Source organism: Cyclopterus lumpus, chromosome 14 (genome assembly GCF_009769545.1).
Source record: "Cyclopterus lumpus isolate fCycLum1 chromosome 14, fCycLum1.pri, whole genome shotgun sequence".
NCBI lineage: Eukaryota > Metazoa > Chordata > Actinopteri > Perciformes > Cyclopteridae > Cyclopterus > Cyclopterus lumpus.
The window spans coordinates 8,447,362-8,465,401 of NC_046979.1; the positions used below are offsets into that span (position 1 = coordinate 8,447,362).

General features: G+C 41.0%; 1 protein-coding gene across 2 annotated transcripts in view; it reads right to left on the bottom strand.

The window, feature by feature from the left end:
* LOC117742946 (glucocorticoid receptor-like) overlaps positions 1 to 18,040 on the bottom strand; it is a 51,116-nt gene that overhangs the window by 16,541 nt on the left and 16,535 nt on the right. The gene's annotated exons all lie outside the window — the stretch shown is intronic.

The window sequence follows — 18,040 nt, forward strand, 5'->3', positions numbered from 1 at the left end:
GGGAGGTTGTCTTTAGTTGAAGCTCTTTGACTTAAACCTGATATATTTGATGGTTTGTTAATTCTCATGTGCGAACGTATCGAGTTCTCATTATTGCTTAATGTGCAAGTAAATAAGTCAAACCCAATGAAGCCTATGGAGACCTATCTTGAGCTCTAAATCTCTTGAGAAACTTGCCTACACTCACACATAGTTGTTATTATACTCAACAGTCTAAAATTAGACTTAAAGTAACCGAGACACATGAACTGCTCAACTAGGCACCAACACAATTGTGCCAGGTGTATTGCAGGCGAAGCGCCAGCATGTGCCCACGAGAGTGCGTAAGGTCCAAAGGGTCATGTTGTGGAGAAGGAGGCTCCAAACTAGTGTTAGACTGACACTGCTGTGTAATCCATGAAAGGAATTTAACAGCATTAGAAGGGCTTACATCTTTTCTCCCTTGTTTGTTTTGGCTGCACACTCATTGGAATGTAGATTAGCATCACGTAACAGAGTTGGCTCGCTAAGCTCAATAATGACTTTGCATTCAGGCCGACAGATTTCTTGGTGGCGATTCTGGATCACTATGCTCCAAATGTTGTTGCTACCCATGTTCTGTCCATAGCACTAACGTTACAGAGCAATATCTGCCAGACAGGAGTGAAGAGTGGAGAGTGAATAAATGGAACTAGTGAGCGTCAGTCTCAAAGACCAGGAGCCATCCCTGCCTGTCTCCCCAAACAAGCACCACCCAAAGTCACAGCGGCCAGAGCTTCATGGTCAGCGGAAAGACGACACTCGCTTATGTAATTTGGACTGCGACCAAGTGGGAGTAGACGTGGTGTATCTTAGAAGACGTCCGGCTAAAAAGTTTAGCCATAGCTTAACACTGGACTAGCCAACATCATTCCCAACACAGTCAGATCAATTCAAATAGTGGGGGGGGGGATTCACAAAGTCATCTGAAACACATTAACACAATCGGTCACATTGTTTTGCAAATGGCTTAAAGGGTAGATTTGGTATTTATAACGTGGACCCTATTTTCCCATGTTTTTTGTGTCCAAGTGACTATTGAGGCCAAAGGTTTTTGAAAGTGGTCCAGTATTGAGTGGCACCGACAGACTCAAATAGTTAATTATGGAAAGAACCGTAGGACCTAGTTTTTCTGTTCACTCTGAGAAGTCTCGTTCTGAAATTTCGCATCACATCCACATTGGCTAAACTGTCTTTAGCTGGTTTTGACAATCAACTAAGCCATCACATTGAAAATATTGTAGACAACACAAAGCTACGCTTTCTGTACTCCTACAAAACAAACTGACGGGATATCTCACGTTTGTTCAACGACTTGTTGCAGGAAGACAACGGTGGACACGTGAGATATATCCTGTCAGTTTTGATTAGCATATTAACAAACAGACCAGATCAAGTGGAAGGTACAGAAAAACATTATATTTTTCTGTAGGGTCCTTTCCATGATGTTGTTAGGACACTTAATAACAATTTGTGCCGGACAGTGGCAAAAACAAGCACTTTTAGTGGACATCCATAAATGGTGGAGAATTGCAGAGAGCAATTACACTGCAGCCCCTTAAGCGATGATACTGAACCAATTTCATAAAATTGTGCCCAAAAAAAATGGGAAAATAGATAGAAGCCAGGAAGAGGCCCTCGCAATGAAGATTATCTCTGTGTGGATTTGCTTAGATGCAAAGTTCAACTCCAAATAAGGAAAAAAAAAAAGAACCGCATGGTTCTGTTGCAACAATAATTAAAAGAATAAAAATCCAAAGATTTATTCAGACAAAAAAAAACACATACCTCCAGCACAGAGCTCGCAGGCGGAATGATTAAAAAACTAAATGACTATGTACGGCTCATTGTGAAACTTATCAAAACCCACAACTTGCAACTTTTATTCACCAGCAGCCGTACTGTAATGAACCTCAACAAAACTCTGACCTACATTTGACCCTCAAATAAAAACACAGCTCATGTCATGCCAGATAGACTGTGCTGTTAATAAGTTTTTTTTTTAATACCAATCACAGGCTTCCCCACAGTGAGCTTGACACAGAAATTAAAAATGTTGCCCATATTTATTCTGATCTGTACACACTGTGGTTCGACTGGACCCGCAACACTAGCCCCCCTGCAACATTGTGGCAGATGCTTACTAATATGTACTGGTCTTACATTTGGATCGACAGTCTGGCAGTACTACAGTATTTATAGAAACGTCCCTGTCCGCTATGAGGAGCATGGTGACTATGTGTCTATGTGCTCATCTTTCTGGCGCTCACATTACTTGTCAACTCAACGCCGCTATGGCTGGATTCGAGTGAAGATGCCGTGCACACTAATTATGGGGCAGTGCTTGTCCTCTGATGGCTCTTATGGGATTGCTCAGCCACCGGAAAAAGAAAGACTGCCAGTGAAGTGGGAGATCACATGACACCAACCGGCCAAGTGAAGCGTGTGAAGGCATTTAAACCGTATTTGATTTTTTTAGTTTTCAGATCATTAGAGTTGTGTTTAGTAACATGTGCACTGCAATGATTAATCTACAGTTTCTTTATGTTTAATATTTGTTTTAATAGGCCTTTTTTTTTTTTTTTTTGAGGGAGGGTATCCATTTTTTACAGCGATTGCAGAGCTAAATGTTGCATGAAACACAATTCTGTTCTTTTCAATCATGATGATCAGCGTGGTGGTTGAATTAAACACTTAAAACCGTCCTAGCCAATGGCTCTGAGCCATGCAGCAGAGATTCAAGCCTCAATTAGGACCAGAGTGCCGCCCACACACACACGGAATAATCCAACAAACACACATCTCACCAATACTCCCCAAAAATATGAATAAATACAGCATATATGTGAGTGTGTATCTGTGACCGTGTTTTACCCATCTTGTGGGTACATATATCCGTCTACACAATCAACATAACGTTAGATTTAGGTAAGGGTTAGGGTTAGGGTGGTAGCGTTTATGAAATAGTCAATGTAAGTGATGAAAACACTAAAATCGGAACAGGCTGAACAGTGTTTACAGTCTGAGGCAGCACACCAGTCACTTCGCTGGCTGTTTTACTTCAAACCTACAAACCTCTCTTCCTGTGAGAACACAGGAACACACAATATGTGTGTCAACAGTGAGAGGCTGTGCAGAGGCCAACAAGACTCCGGACCAAAAACAAGAAATTAAATCCTGCTGTAACATTTTTTTAAGAATGCCCAGTCCTCTCTATCTCTACGCAATCAGTATATTTATAAACGTGTACAATGTACAACTGTAAACACATTTTGACATTTCTCCCCAGCGAGTCAGTTTGGAATCAGTCAGTGCCACCATTGTACATTGTATTCCACTTACTTTGAAATGAATCGCATGAGCTGGCCAACTGTTAGTTAAATTTGCATCAGAATAAAATCAAACCAGAGCATCTAGACAAGTAATAAATGTGTTACACAGTTTCTTAAAGACAAAACGTGACATGATGAGGAAGTGGGAAAGCGTTGATGACAGTCCACAACAAACAAAGTGCCTGTAGCGACTATGGACAAAGACTGAACTGGGTCGACTTGCTGTGTCACTGGGGAATCGCATAACAGCGACTACAGTGGGAACCAATGAGAGGACTGTTTTTTCCATTAGATCAAAGCTCTTTTAGGCCAATGTGTGGGAGCAGAAAGTATGAGACGGGTGGTGGCAGAGTGGTGTAGAATATGAGAACATTCACAGAGCTGAGCCTTGACCCAAATAGGAAACTGACTAACTTGTCCAAACACATCATACGAGACATTTGGGGAAACTAATGTTAGCAGCGTGGTTTCTAACTTGTTTGTATTGATGTCTCACATATCACTATTGAGTCAAAAAGGTAACACAGGGATACAGTTAGAATATATACCGTCTTTCCTATTCCAGCTTTGCAACACTTTTGATGACTAACACAGCTGTTGTTTGAATAGAACTCACAAAACCAGTAGAAAGTAAGAAAAACAATATTGTTTAAAACAACATTTACCCCGGCTGGATAGTTATAATAGTCATGTTAGTTTCTGCAACAATATTTAGTTCAATCTTTTTATGGCAACCGTGGCACATAATGAAGATCCTCCATGCTCTTCCTATTCTCTGATAATGAGTGGGTTCCCTGAAACCAATCCATCATATGAGACCCATAAAGAACATGGTAAAAATCTACATCAAAAAGGAAAAAAGGATTTTACACCCATCTTAGGGAGCACACACTGGTGCGGGTGCAATTTAATAGAGTCCAGGGCGACGCTCAATTGTTGCAGAAACATCTTCTGGCAATTTTTATTGATGAATTGACTCGACGTTATAGCAGTAAGTCCATTATATCGCATTTGTCCTTCCTCTATACAAATTAGCCTTGTGTGATCCCAGGACAATACTTCATTACTGTTGTATTAATATTATGAATTATTGCATTCTGTGCTAACTGGCATGTGCAACAGCCCATCACTTAAATGTAAAAGGCATATTCAAAAATCCAACAGGATTGCACATGTAACACAACACACGCAGGTGAGAAAAACAAAACACAAACAGTTTACATGCTGTGATATAATACGCTGTCATATAAACCGTGTGTGATCCAGGTCTGTACTCAAATATGGCAAAACTCTTCAATATTCTTTTTTTCTACTATACAATGTGAAAAGTGAGAAAATAAATACAATACAATTATTTGGTACTACTGTGTTGCCCTATTGCATCATCAACCCAATACATTAAGAAAAGCTGTTCTCTTCCTTTTTAATATTTATTGTGCAATTTGACTGTACTTTTCCCATTCTCTACTCTCACTTCTCTCTCCAACACATCCGTCTCTCTCCCTCGTCCTTCCTCTGCCTCTCTCGTCCTCTCTTGTTGCTCATTTCCTCTTCCCCTCACCCCGCCTCATCTGCCAAGGTTATGTAATATTCGTATTACTGCTGCTGGGGCAGCCCCCCCGCCCCGCACTCAGCTGTCAGCCAATCGAGTGTCACGACTGGCAGGAAGTATGGAGGAAGTCAGGCGAGTCATGGGATTATCCAACTCACCTACCCAGAGACAAGCGTACACAGCGTATGTGTATGTTATCTGTGTGTATCACTAATATAAAGCGTGCATGTGTGTGTGTGTGTGTGTGTGTGTGTGTTAATGTGCTCTGTGAATTACTGAGTGGAGCCTTTCTTTGCTAGAGAGGAGCAGTTATAAAGCTACCCTTGTTTCAGAAATCCTCATGTGATAGTGTAATAGCTTCCTCTTTTCTTCTCCCTTGTTCTCCCACTAAAACTCCACCCACCCACCCACCCCTCCATCACATCTGAGAGCCTCCATCTCCTTCAAAGTGCAGTCAATTCAACCATCATGTCAGCCTTTTCTTCCTGTGTAACTTGAACACTTACAGTTGTGTTCAACCACGCACACACCATTTTCTCCTGTGAAGTAGACGCCAAGGCGAGGGCTTTTTTTTCTTCTTCTTCTTCTTCAAATTCTACTTTCACCAGACTAGGGCCTTGTGGCCATGCAATTATGTGATTGTTGCCTGTCAGAAGCAAAAAAGGCGGACAAGGTGCTACATGTCTTTATTGAGCTGCACAACCTGTTAGCGAGAAGGTCGGGGAGGATAGATGAGTAGACACATTGGGTGACTTGGGCAGTGGAGACCACAGTTGTGGTTTTATAACCTCTCCTGATCTGAACCAAGCAGTTGTTGTGCAACCATAGTGTCGGAATACACTCGTATGGGAATATTTCAAAAGCAATGACAAACAAGTTCATTAAGTTTGGAGCACTTACTCCATTATATTTCATTTGGAAAATATGATCATTATTATTATTAAGAAGAAGAAGAGTGAAGGCCAGAGTGAGTGAGGTGAAAAGTGAAAGCTCAAATAGGTTAAAAGAAATTCAGTCAACACGTTGACCCAGTTATCCCACCATTGTCATGTTCATATTTTATACTGTGCCGCTCCCCGTCCGTCCGCCATATTTATGTTCTATAATAAAGCGCCACAGATGCTCATAAAGAATCATTAGCAAAGCAGTCGCGGTGACATCTCATTAACAACAGTTTCCACAGTGACTGGCAGCGAACCAGAGAACTCTTAATTCAGATGCTAAAATAAATAAGTTACTGCCGTCTGCTCTGCCCCCTTCTTTTCATTAATTGCTAAATTGACTTAAATTTGTGTTTACATTGGCTTTAATGCAGAGAAGAATTGTCACTCAACACATAAATAACTAACAGAGATATTAAGGGATCCAATATGTACATAATTCTGGAAGCAGACAAGAATGAGAGAAAATCAACTGTCCCTCAAGGCTGAGCAATAATTCGATACCTCTGTTTATCGTCGTTCAGCGGGGTCATGTTGTGAGGATCAGGGGATGTTGAGGATATTGTGAGACAAAATGATGATGTTGTCAAAACAGACGATAACAAAAGGTATTTATAAACTGATAAAAACATATGAAACATGACAGGGAATATTTCAGGATTGTTGGACCTCACGCATTGATGTTATCTGCCTGTTTAATATGACAAATATGAATGTGATTGCTTAACAAGTGAGTTTTCCCATGTTTCTGAGATAAATATCATTGCTGGGATATTGATTTCAGACATGCAGCATCACCCAGCGAGGTCCAGCAGGAGGCTCACCTCTTTACACAAGCTTCAGCTATATATAGAGAGGCCGGCACACAAGTAAGTGTGTGTGTGTGTGTGTGTGTGTGTGTGTGTGTGTGTGTGTGTGTGTGTGTGTGTGTGTGTGTGTGTGTGCAAAGACAGCCCAGAAAATAACAGATCACAGTACGGAGACCACTGGAAAATGTGTTAGCAGGATACACAGTTAGGCCTTTTTCTGTAACGTTGATGCACAAGACAATGTCCAGAAGAGAAGACAGCAGTTGAAAGCTGCTAAACGGAGGACACAACTTCTACTGTTCTCGTCTGGGAAGGGCACGGTTTAGACGAGATGAGGTCACAATCCCTGGAGCGTAGCTATGCTGTATTGGAATGTGGAGCTTTACAGGAAATTGGGCCACATGGTGTAGACCACAGGGAGATAAATGAAGGGCAATGGCTCAATATTTTAAGTTTATCCGTGATATATCATAATGTGCTTTGCTTTACAACACTAAGAGCATGATTATCATTAGGTTTAGCAAGATATGGATGATTCACAGTCAAACGTATCACATTTCAGAGCACTTTTGTAACTTTGTGTTTTGTCCTGTGGTTATTCTAAGTTGTTTCACCAAAACACCAGAACAATGTGGTTCTGGTCCGAAAGAGGAATGTTTCTAGTGTGATTTTGGGGGGTTTAGGTTACCAGTTGAACAGAATTTAAAGAAAAGAAAGGACTTATTTGCTACAAAACATAGAATAGAATAGAAAACCACCTCCGTTTTTATACTATATGCAATGATGTGTTTTTTTTTTTACGTAAACAAATCAGGTTATATCCTCTAAATTGTGAATATATGAATGTTTTTTTAAGTTTTCCTTGACATTAATGTTTAGGGGTTTTAGATTGGTGGACAGACAAAACAAAAGAGAAAGAAGCACGGGTACACTAGTTTTTAAATAAGTTTTAAAATATTATCCAACAAAAAAAACTCAGACCAGTGTTGCCATCTCCTTTCCAGTTAAAGTAGGCAGCAGAGAGAGAGAGAGAGAGAGAGAGAGAGAGAGAGAGAGAGAGAGAGAGAGAGAGAGAGAGAGAGAGAGAGAGAGAGAGAGAGAGAGAGAGAGAGAGAGAACCTTCAATTGCTCCCTGCAGATTTGATTTGCTGATGACACATTGTGCGTATTAAATCAGATAGATGGCCAGGGCCTGAGGGCACAAAGCACCCATTTCCCCTGGTGCTCTTATGTAATTAGCGTTCACTTAGCACCTTAATGCTTTGCCACCCCCAAAGTCTTCCCTACCCCTTCCCCTTTCAGCCACTCTTCCGCTTTCTTCAGCTTTCTCCCTCACAACAGCAAGTTGACTGAAAAGACCAATTTCTACCCTCACCAACTCATAATTGATCCCCACATATGTATTCACTATTAATATCACAATTGTATATCCCAGCAGTGACATGCAGCATGTAAGCCAACAGCAATTACATGACGGAAAGCTTACCACAGCTATTTACAAATTGATCAATACATACACATGTAATGATATCATCATTGAAAGGGTTCTACCTACAAAGTCTGATTCTGGGCGAAAACTCATACCCTCACATGAAACAAGGAGGTAATTGAGGAAAAAGGCAGCAATTAAAAAATACTTGGCTAACTGGCATCGAGGCAAAACAAAGAGAAAAGGGAGTGGAAAGAAGTGGTTTCGCTGTGGTGTGATAATAAAGGAAGAAAAAAAAAAAAAATTCCACAACCCATTTCAGGTTGGCCTACATTTACTGCACTAAAACATGTAGATGTTGGAACATACACAGCAGAGAATGAGGGCCGGGGCTGAGCAAGTGTCGAATGTCAGTCCTCTATACACAAAATACAGTAGAAGCTGAAACGCAATACGTGTACCCAGTATCGCCCCTAGAGGTCCGGCTTGACACAGCTTCTAAAAAATAAGTGATTGTGTCTCAGGAAATGGAGACGACAGCTAGCGAACATTACTGGCTGCTAGCACAGAGTGAAAGGACGCCATTGAGTGCTTTCATTCAATTGACATTATACTTCCCTCTCGTAACCAATGAATTGAAACAATTGATCCCTTGCCCCTCTACTGTATCTCTGCTGAAATGATGTACTTTATGTATTTCCATCGGGGTCAGGGTGTGGCTTTCAGCATTTGGGTGTTTATCTTTACAGTTGTCTTATGGAGAGGAGTCCGCCATGCCCAACCCTACAGGACTCGGTATTTTGGTCTGTGTTGCCAAAAGGCTGAGAGTGACGATGGAAAACAGGTCTCACACACACACACACACAGAGAGCTGGTAGGCAGGAATGCAGAGAAACATTCGCAGAAGGAGAGAGCGATGACGTTTTATGCTGACATCTACATACGCCCACCATCTTGGTGTGCAAAAGCAGATTAATGAAGTTTAGGTTGCAAACCGAATGCTGCTGACAGATGGGAGACGGGCAGTAAAAGTGTGTGTTGTACAGGGCCGGCTATCGAGAACGAGAGCCGAATCAAAGCGGGTTCCAAATGTACGAGAAATGTTGAGAAACGTGCTTTGCGATTCTGTTTATGCCATCGCTGGTGACGCACGCATCATTGCACATGCAATACAGCAGACCAGTGGTAAGCGGATCTAAGCTGTGAACATGTTTTAGTTTCTTTTAGTAATCGAGTAATAAATACCATTAAGAACCAGGATTTAACTACAACCAATAACTGAAACAGAGATAGGATTTTAAATCAGCGTAACAACTTTCAAACCCGTAAATCGCCGGTTAACACTAATGTCAAGGTACGTTCGGGCAACGTATGCGAACGTTTATGTATTTTCCGTCTGCAGGGTAATGTACTGTAGTTCAAAAGGCAGACTTAAGGACGCCTAAATCTCCTTTGACGATGCATTCATGTGCAACTGTATATTGGGAAATGGACTTCCTTCCAACTATTCTTCCTTCCCAATTGGTTAGCAGAGGTTAGCATGGAAATTAAATTCTGCTTTTGCAGTCAGCTGGTTTACTGTACGTATAAACTGTATATTCACATACATTATACGGCACATTTTCGGCTTGTCAGTTCATGCGAGCAACTGCGCAGTTACCAAATAAAGCTCATAGCCGATCACAAACTGTACATGAAGGCACTGCTTTTCTTTAGTGTGTGTGTGTGTGTATGTGAGACAGACACACACACAGACACACACACACACACGGAACTAACAAAAACTGCGAAACTATTTCATTGTAAAGCCACAAAACAGTTATGCGAATGGAATCATATCATCATGTCTTTCAAGCAGAACACAACCGTAAATGATTTTTCCTGCTGAAAAATAAAAAAGTACATCATTAATAATTGAGTGCATGAACTGTGACAGAACAGCATTTTTGAATATGCATGGTTATAAATTAGAACACAGCACGATGCTATAAAACCAAACTGAAACTCAAGTTGCCAACTATATATAATGACATGTGGATGGAATGGAGAATGATATTTAGAGGAATGCAATTGTTGTCATATTTTCCGCAAAGTCACTTATTATGCACACCGAAACAGTATGTTACATAAAATGCAGAACACGATACCTGTTTATTGTGGTTATTTCCTTCTTTGTAGCGCTGCTGCGAATAGATTATTAGATAAATCAGTTTGAAGTCCAGCCATGAACGCCGTGGATCAAAAGATGTGTGGTTGTGTAATAGTTGTTAAAAAATGCATTCGTCCTGATAATTATATCGTAGCAGAGCTTCTAGGACACTTCTGGAACGCACTAAGCTCTTCTGGTGCAACCGCGAGCCGTCTATAGCGGCCGCGGTCAGCATCGGCTGGAACCGGTGGAACATTACATTACATTACATTACATTACATGTCATTTAGCTGACGCTTTTATCCAAAGCGACTTACAATAAGTGCATTAAACCATGAGTCCAAACTCAGAACAACAAGAATCAAGCAAGTACAATTTCTTCAATAACGTTAAACTACAGAGTACTACCCGTAAGTGCCATTTAAGTGCTACTAAAGTGCTATCGGTAAGGGACATTTAAGTGGTACTAAAGTGCTACTACGGCTCTACCTTCCCTATCCAAGGTATAGTCGAAAAAGATGTGTTTTTAGTTTGCGACGGAAGGTGTAGAGACTTTCTGCTGTCCTGATGTCAATGGGGAGCTTGTTCCACCAATGAGGAGCCAGCACAGCAAACAGTCGTGACTTTGTTGAGTGTTTAGCTCGAAGTGAAGGAGCTACAAGCTGATTGGCAGAAGCCGAGCGAAGTGAACGAGGTGTGGTGTACGGTTTGACCATGTCCTGGATGTAGACCGGACCCGATCTGTTCGCAGCACGGTACGCAAGTACCAATGTTTTGAAGCGGATGCGGGCGGCCACCGGTAACCAGTGAAGGTCGCGGAGGAGCGGAGTAGTGTGGGTAAATTTCGGGAGGTTGAAGACCAGTCGATCTTTAATCCACCTGTTTTGAGTCATTGAATGAACACATCCCACAGTTGGCGAACACGACATAGGCTATTTTACCCCACTGTGTCTGTGAGTGCGCAGTAGCTGCTGGGGGTCGGAGATGTTCTCAATAGCGGCCCCTACTGGCCGAGGGGCCGGTCAAGAGCATTAAGTGAGTCGTCAGCATGCAGTCAATGAAAATGACAATAAAAAGCATTTTGAAAAAGTGTGAGTCACTACAACCACAAGAGGTATTTGAGCATTCAGCCAGAAAAATATTATGCAGTTCGCTGCAGCAGAATACACAATTAGGCTGGCAAGACACAGAGATGCACACTCACTCACTCACTCCAAATCCAAAATCCCATTATCTTCCTGGCAGAGAGAACAATGACTCAGGGATTTCTTTATCCAAAGAAGTTGCAATACACAACTCCAGTTCAGGCTTCAGCAAAAAGGCACCATGAAATGACACATGGGATTTGAGAAATTAAAAAAAAGGTGAGATTTTCTTGAAACATGAGACATGATAGCAGCTATTCAATGAACACTAAAATCCCAGCCTTGGCAGCGTTTTTGGCTTTCCAAAGAAAAGCAGCCTCTGCACTGCTGCAGTGTGTTACCGTGTCGAGTCTGCAGCGAAGTGGTGCACGGTGAGGCCGAATCCATCGTGCTGCCGGCTGTGTTGACGCTGAGGCGTAACTACAGTAGGCGGAGTGCAACTGTGTGCTAGAAACAAAACCACTGATGTGGTCGAAAAACAGATACGAATAATTTATTAAAGAACAATAAATCATACACCTGGGGCTGCTCCCCTCCTACAATTCTGTATCACGGCATGCAAATTAATGCATGTGTATTTTATTAACCTCCAACCCTGAAACAGGGCGTGCTGAAAAACAGCACAGTCGTGTGCATTACAAACGCTGAAATAGTGACAAAAGTGTGTTTTGAGTGTGATCCCAGCTGCCGGAAACCCCTGCTGGTACAACTTTACCCTGCAACATTTCTGTGGGTCATATCAAACCAAAGCAGACTTTTACACCAAGTCCATGAGGGCATAACACTACTTATATTTGGTTGTCGCGCTTTTAATGCACACACGGTTGCCCGCTCTCCCTTTATCACACAAACACACGCACATGACACACCCACGCATGCATGCGCACATAGATGCGCGTGAAGAACGAGGCCAATCATTAACCTGGAGAAGTACGCTAAACATCTCACGGAGCCGCTTATCCGTTCTTCCCCCTGATGACAACAAGGCGAAAGAGAGAAAACACGGAAGAGGGAATGAAGAAAGGAGTGAGGGCAGAATCAAACAAAATACGTATCTCAACAGGTCGTATCAGAAAGAACCTGTGGCCCTGCCACACTAACACTTTAGTTTCCAGTGGAACATGTGCTAAGTCTCCTGGGATTTGAAAACGGCAGTAGAAAACATTTTAATTTCGATAAAAATTACGATAAGTGATTAATTATGCCGCCTGCGCTCCAGGCAGACAAAATCACCAGTGTGCTCTTTTTAAATCAGTGCACGCAGTCGACACACACGACACACCAGCATCAACGATCTTTTCATACTTAAATGTGTTTGGAGAACTGGCAAGCTCCAGCTTATAGTTTTATAATGTATTTTTCCATTTGACTGTACTTTAATGGATAACAGGTGGACAAGTTAAGATCCTTTTTCTTCTCTCAAACTGCACTTCTTTTCCTGATGTCAGTTCACCTCGGTGAGCGCCAGTGGGTGGAGTGTCGGATTGCCTTTGCAGTGTTTTTTATAATACTGTGCCTTTAAAAATAGATGACAAAGCAGCCACTTAACAGTTAAAAAGACAATGGACTAATACAAACCATATCCTGAAGCCTTAAAAGGGACCAGAAAAAGGTACAGTGCATTGAGGCAATGTTTGTCTTCCTCCTTCATAAAGTGTGTCAAGATGATCCGTCCCAAACTATTACAGACCTGTGACCTTTCATTTACAAATAGAAACCTGTCATTTACAAATAGAAACCTGCAATATACTGTATGTATGTATATATTCCTTTACAAGAAGCAGTGGTTAGTACCAATGTACGATGACTTGTCTTGTAATCCTCAGTCAAAAATGTGCCAGTCAATCATTCATATGCCTAAAGTAGCTCATAATAGCGCGCAGCTCAAAAAGCTTACAAACAGAAATTACTCAACGTTTTATTTTACATTTTAATAGAAATTGTGCTGAAAAGCAATATTATTCTGTCATAAAGGTTGTATTTCTGGTAAGGAAATGTGTAGATGAAAAAAAAAAAAAGGAGTTGCTTTACTGCCATTAGATTCACATACCGTTATCATCAATGCCAAATGAATGTCTGGTAATTTCATGGTATTGAGAGGTTTCCCCAAATACAGCTGCCACCTACTTCTTCTCACATCTGGCCAAATCCAGATAAGAGGCCACTCTGTTTTACATTACTTAGCAGGCACTTCTGCCAAATACTCAAAAAGGAAATGAAAGGTATTAGCCATGGAAAGCTGGGTGATTTGTTTAACACAAGCCTAGAGCCTGGTCCAACACTGACTGAGAAAACTAAAACAGGGGCTTTGTAAAAGGAGAGAAACCAACTATGACTTTCTGTTGTGCTGCACCGATGTACGGTTAAGTTAAACATTACGCATTTCAGAAACTCGGTAACACAATTTGCAGTTTCAATTAAATACCTTTTTGGATAATGGGTTAATTTTTGGATGAATCCAGAATCTATGCCGCAGTGTTTTGCTGCTACAGTTCTCATTTAAGCCAATTGCAGCCGAGGCTCATGGGTATTAGGGCTTTGCTATTAGACTCAAAAGGTCTAGTGAGTCAGTCAGTTCATTCAAAGTTTCTTTTTTAGTGAAAGCCGTAAAGAGTATTATTATGTGGATATCAATGAAAGAAGAAATTGCAATGGGAAGCTCCTTTCACTTCATAACACTTTGACCTTGAACATTTAGTTAAACACGTGTTAGATTCCAGCAGTATGGATCAAATCCAGCCACAACAGCTCCACATGTAAGGTTCAATGTGGTTTCTGGCCTGCACCAGTAGCCCTGAATTCCTCCTCAGAGATAAGAAATATGCAATAATCAATCTTCCATTTTGGACCGATACTTGCTTAATTTAGCTCAAAATGCATCAGATTAATGCATGACCCTGGAGGTCAGCTCCATAGCAACCGCACACAGACAACAGCATGACTAAGTGCAGTAAGGCTGCTCCCTCAGTGTTATGTTTTACACCAGCATCAGCCTGAAGACATCCAGCAGTCTGGACGCAATGTGACGAATGACGATTGATTACAAATATTGAGGGGTTAAGCTTAACTTATGAACGTAAATGTAAAATCAAGAAGAGCATAAATGTATTTTCAACCCCTATAAAAGCTGCAAACCTTATAAGAGCTTTTACAACAACTTGTTTTGGATTTTCAGATGGTGAAACTACTTTGATTTTAGTCAGTAATGACAAGTGATTGTCTAAAATGACACAGAATAGAGGTGACTGAAGACGACTATATTGTGACAAACACCATTCACCAGTTTGGTGGAAGAGGGAGGTGCAGAGAGAAAGAGGAAAAAGTGATGAAAGACCACAGAAGAAGAGAGAAAGGTGGAGAAAACCCAGCGCAGAGTTTACGGAGTAAAAAGGGAGAGCGTGTCAGCTGTAATTAATGGAGTGAAGGCTGATCTACCAGTGGGGATGGAAATGTGGAGGAGAGGGAACAGCAGGCATTAGATTCTTGGACGGCCACCGGGGCAGTTTAACTCATCTCATGTGCAAAAGGTGAGCAGAGCAGCTGAGCAAGTGCAGCCTAAATCACGTAGACATAAAACAGCAAAGTCCAAAGTACACTTGTAGAAGTAAAACACCACTGGGGAAAAACTTGAGAGAAACTGGGATCAACATTTTTCACTATTTTATATAATAATAAAACATATTATTATTAATATTATTATTGTAATAATAATAATAATAACTGTTTAAAGAAAAACTAGTCATGATGAGTGGATCAGACCTAAGCCTATAATGTGTATATGTATACATATACATACACACTGTATAATCATATTTAAAAATACACATGATTATACATATTGTATATGACATATACATAGGATCATATGATATTCACAGACATACTTTTCTCTTCTTCTCTTTCATGTGCATACCCTGAGATGATTCCTCTAAACCAACAATGCCAGTTAAATCTGTTAATATATTTTATTGTTTTCATATACAGACAGTGTTTATAGGCAGAGCAGCCTACAGAAGGTAACTGGGTGACTGACGCTGCCCTTTAAAAGACTGTTGGTCTAAATAAAGCCCCCACCACACCCGCTAACCTTCATTGGCTTGGTTTTCCACAGATACTTTATAGTCCTCGTTTAGCAGCATAAACTTGATATCAGCGTCACTGTAAAGATGTCCGATACCATCAATCTCAAGAGCTGCGATTTCCCACATAAGTCCCATGATCCACCTCTCAGACAAAGCTGATCTATATACAATGGGGAAAATGTGCCTTCTGGCATGTTATTGATTTTTTTTTTCTGAACCGTGACGTCTCCTGGTACAAAGAGTACATTTATAATTCAATAATACATACTATCGTATTATATAATTTAGGCCTTAAAGCGTTGTCTCAGTCTGCACGTGATATGAAGCAATTCAAGTAGCCTAACATTGTTTTATTTACCATAGAAGGACATCAGACAGCTGACTTGAGCGTACTTAAACATCGTTTTTCAAGGCAGGATGGATATTTTTTTTAAAGGTATAATAAGAAGTAGTAATAAAAAAAAGTTGAAGTTAAGTTAAGCGCATGTTTCGGTCGCACGGTTGCCTTAGCGACACAGAAACAGATGTATTACTTGTCCCGCTACTGACCGCACAATCTCAGCCAGATAAACTGCTGATGGCTCTACTCTGGACTTTGCTTTCATTTTTTTTTTTTAAGCATTGCTCATCCGCTCGTTCACGTGATTCCAAAAACATTGAATTGGTTGACACTTCACCGTGTCATTGGCGTGGTTGAGACCAGCACGACTTTAATTAGCACAGCGCCACGCCCGTCCAACTGGTGTCGGAGGAGTCCGTTTTTTAGCTTCACGTCACCGGTTCGTGTTGAAAAGGACTTGAGGAATGCTGGTGTGTCGGCCACAGCGCCACAGAGCATTAGGCGAGACACACACACACACACACACACAAGTTACTGTGATTATAGCCTCTAACTCACTACAAGACTGAGTCAATATACACAACCAAACTACTGCTAATGTTCATTTATGATCCATGTACTCTTGTGTGCTCAAGGCCGCCACTCATGACTTTGAGCAGCTTTATAACGTCTTTGTGTGTGCGTGTGTGTGTGTGTGTGTGTGTGTGTGTGTGCGTGTGTGTGTGTGTATTCAATGTATTCTTGACAGGCCAATGCCACACCTCCAAAAATGTGCTGCTGCAGTCTGCTGCAGCACATTTCTGGTTGTGAAAACTGTTACGTAACACTGCTGGTTTGCGTCTAAGCCTGAGCAAAAGGACACGAAAAACCAGATACGGGGGAGCTGTAAATTGCCCGTGACCAAATTCTTAGCAAACAGATCCAGCCAATCTGTAAGAGAGGCAAGGCGCCATTACTCAGTATCCTGAATCAAAGAACCCGCAGTGACAGCGGCTTCCTGTAAATGTGTTTCAGTCATGACGGATGAGTAAATACAGATTTTGTATACCTGAATGTGTACATTTTGAAAAGCATTTCCTCCAGTCGTTGCTTCCTGTTACAACGGTCCACAGGGATAATGGTTGCAGTAGGACGCGAGGGGATCAGACCTAAGCCTATAAGTTCAGGAAGCTGCTGAAACAGTTAGCCCAGGACCCACTGTAAGCAGACATGTATGGGGCCATTATTGTAGCAAAACTATTTGCAAAGTATGTGTGGAGAGTTGAGTAACTGTTTATCTGTCCGTGTGTACGTAATCAGAATGGTATGTAAAGGGACCTCGAAGTCCATACCGAGTTATGTGAATATGAGCAGAACTCTGCAAACATGTTTTCAATATCACTGTGGGAGTAACGACATTTGTATATGTAAAATCAAATCTCCAAATCCCTATTAAGATTTGCAATGGGTATTTGTAAATGTGTAGACAACATTGTACACCAGCCAGGATTAATGTGTTGTTGGCTGGGAGGCTTTTAAGGGAGTTTATGTTGAGAGACTTCTCTTCAAGTCTCGGCTAACTGGTTACCTATCAATTTGTACATCTGCAACGGCAGTAACAAAAGTCACATGTAAAAAGAGCCATTCGAGTTGTGACTGATGACTTGTCTGTATTTAACACTCCTGGAGCGAAAACATGTTCAGCCCATAATATCTATTTAGGAGGTTTGTCTATGCACATTAATACACTTGCAAATCTGAAATAGGATAAGAAATGTATTTATTTTTGCACAATAATAAAATCTGATTATGGATACATATTGGCAGATTCCTGGACACATTCACAAATCTCAGAATACATTCAGAGATTATTTTACATATTAAGAAATCTGATCACGCACACACGGATTACAGTTCAGATTCAGTTTTACAACTCTCTAAACAAGTTTGCAAATAGTAGAGATGTGCTAATTGAGCAGAATTACAATCCCACTGGTGCAGTACATTTTTTTTAGCACATGCACACCAAGCTACTGCTCAGAGAGACATTTTATTAATATTCTGAACAGAAGTAATGCATAGCAATTAATCTCAGTCAAATACAACCAACTACATCTTGTATCTTTCAATCTCACGGTTACATCCACACTGCTACCTTTTTAGTTTTATAACGCAAATCTTTTTCTACTTATGCCGAGCGTCCACGTATAAATGTGATGTAAATGTGATATCCGTTGTCAGTGTGAATTGAGATTATGTTTGAA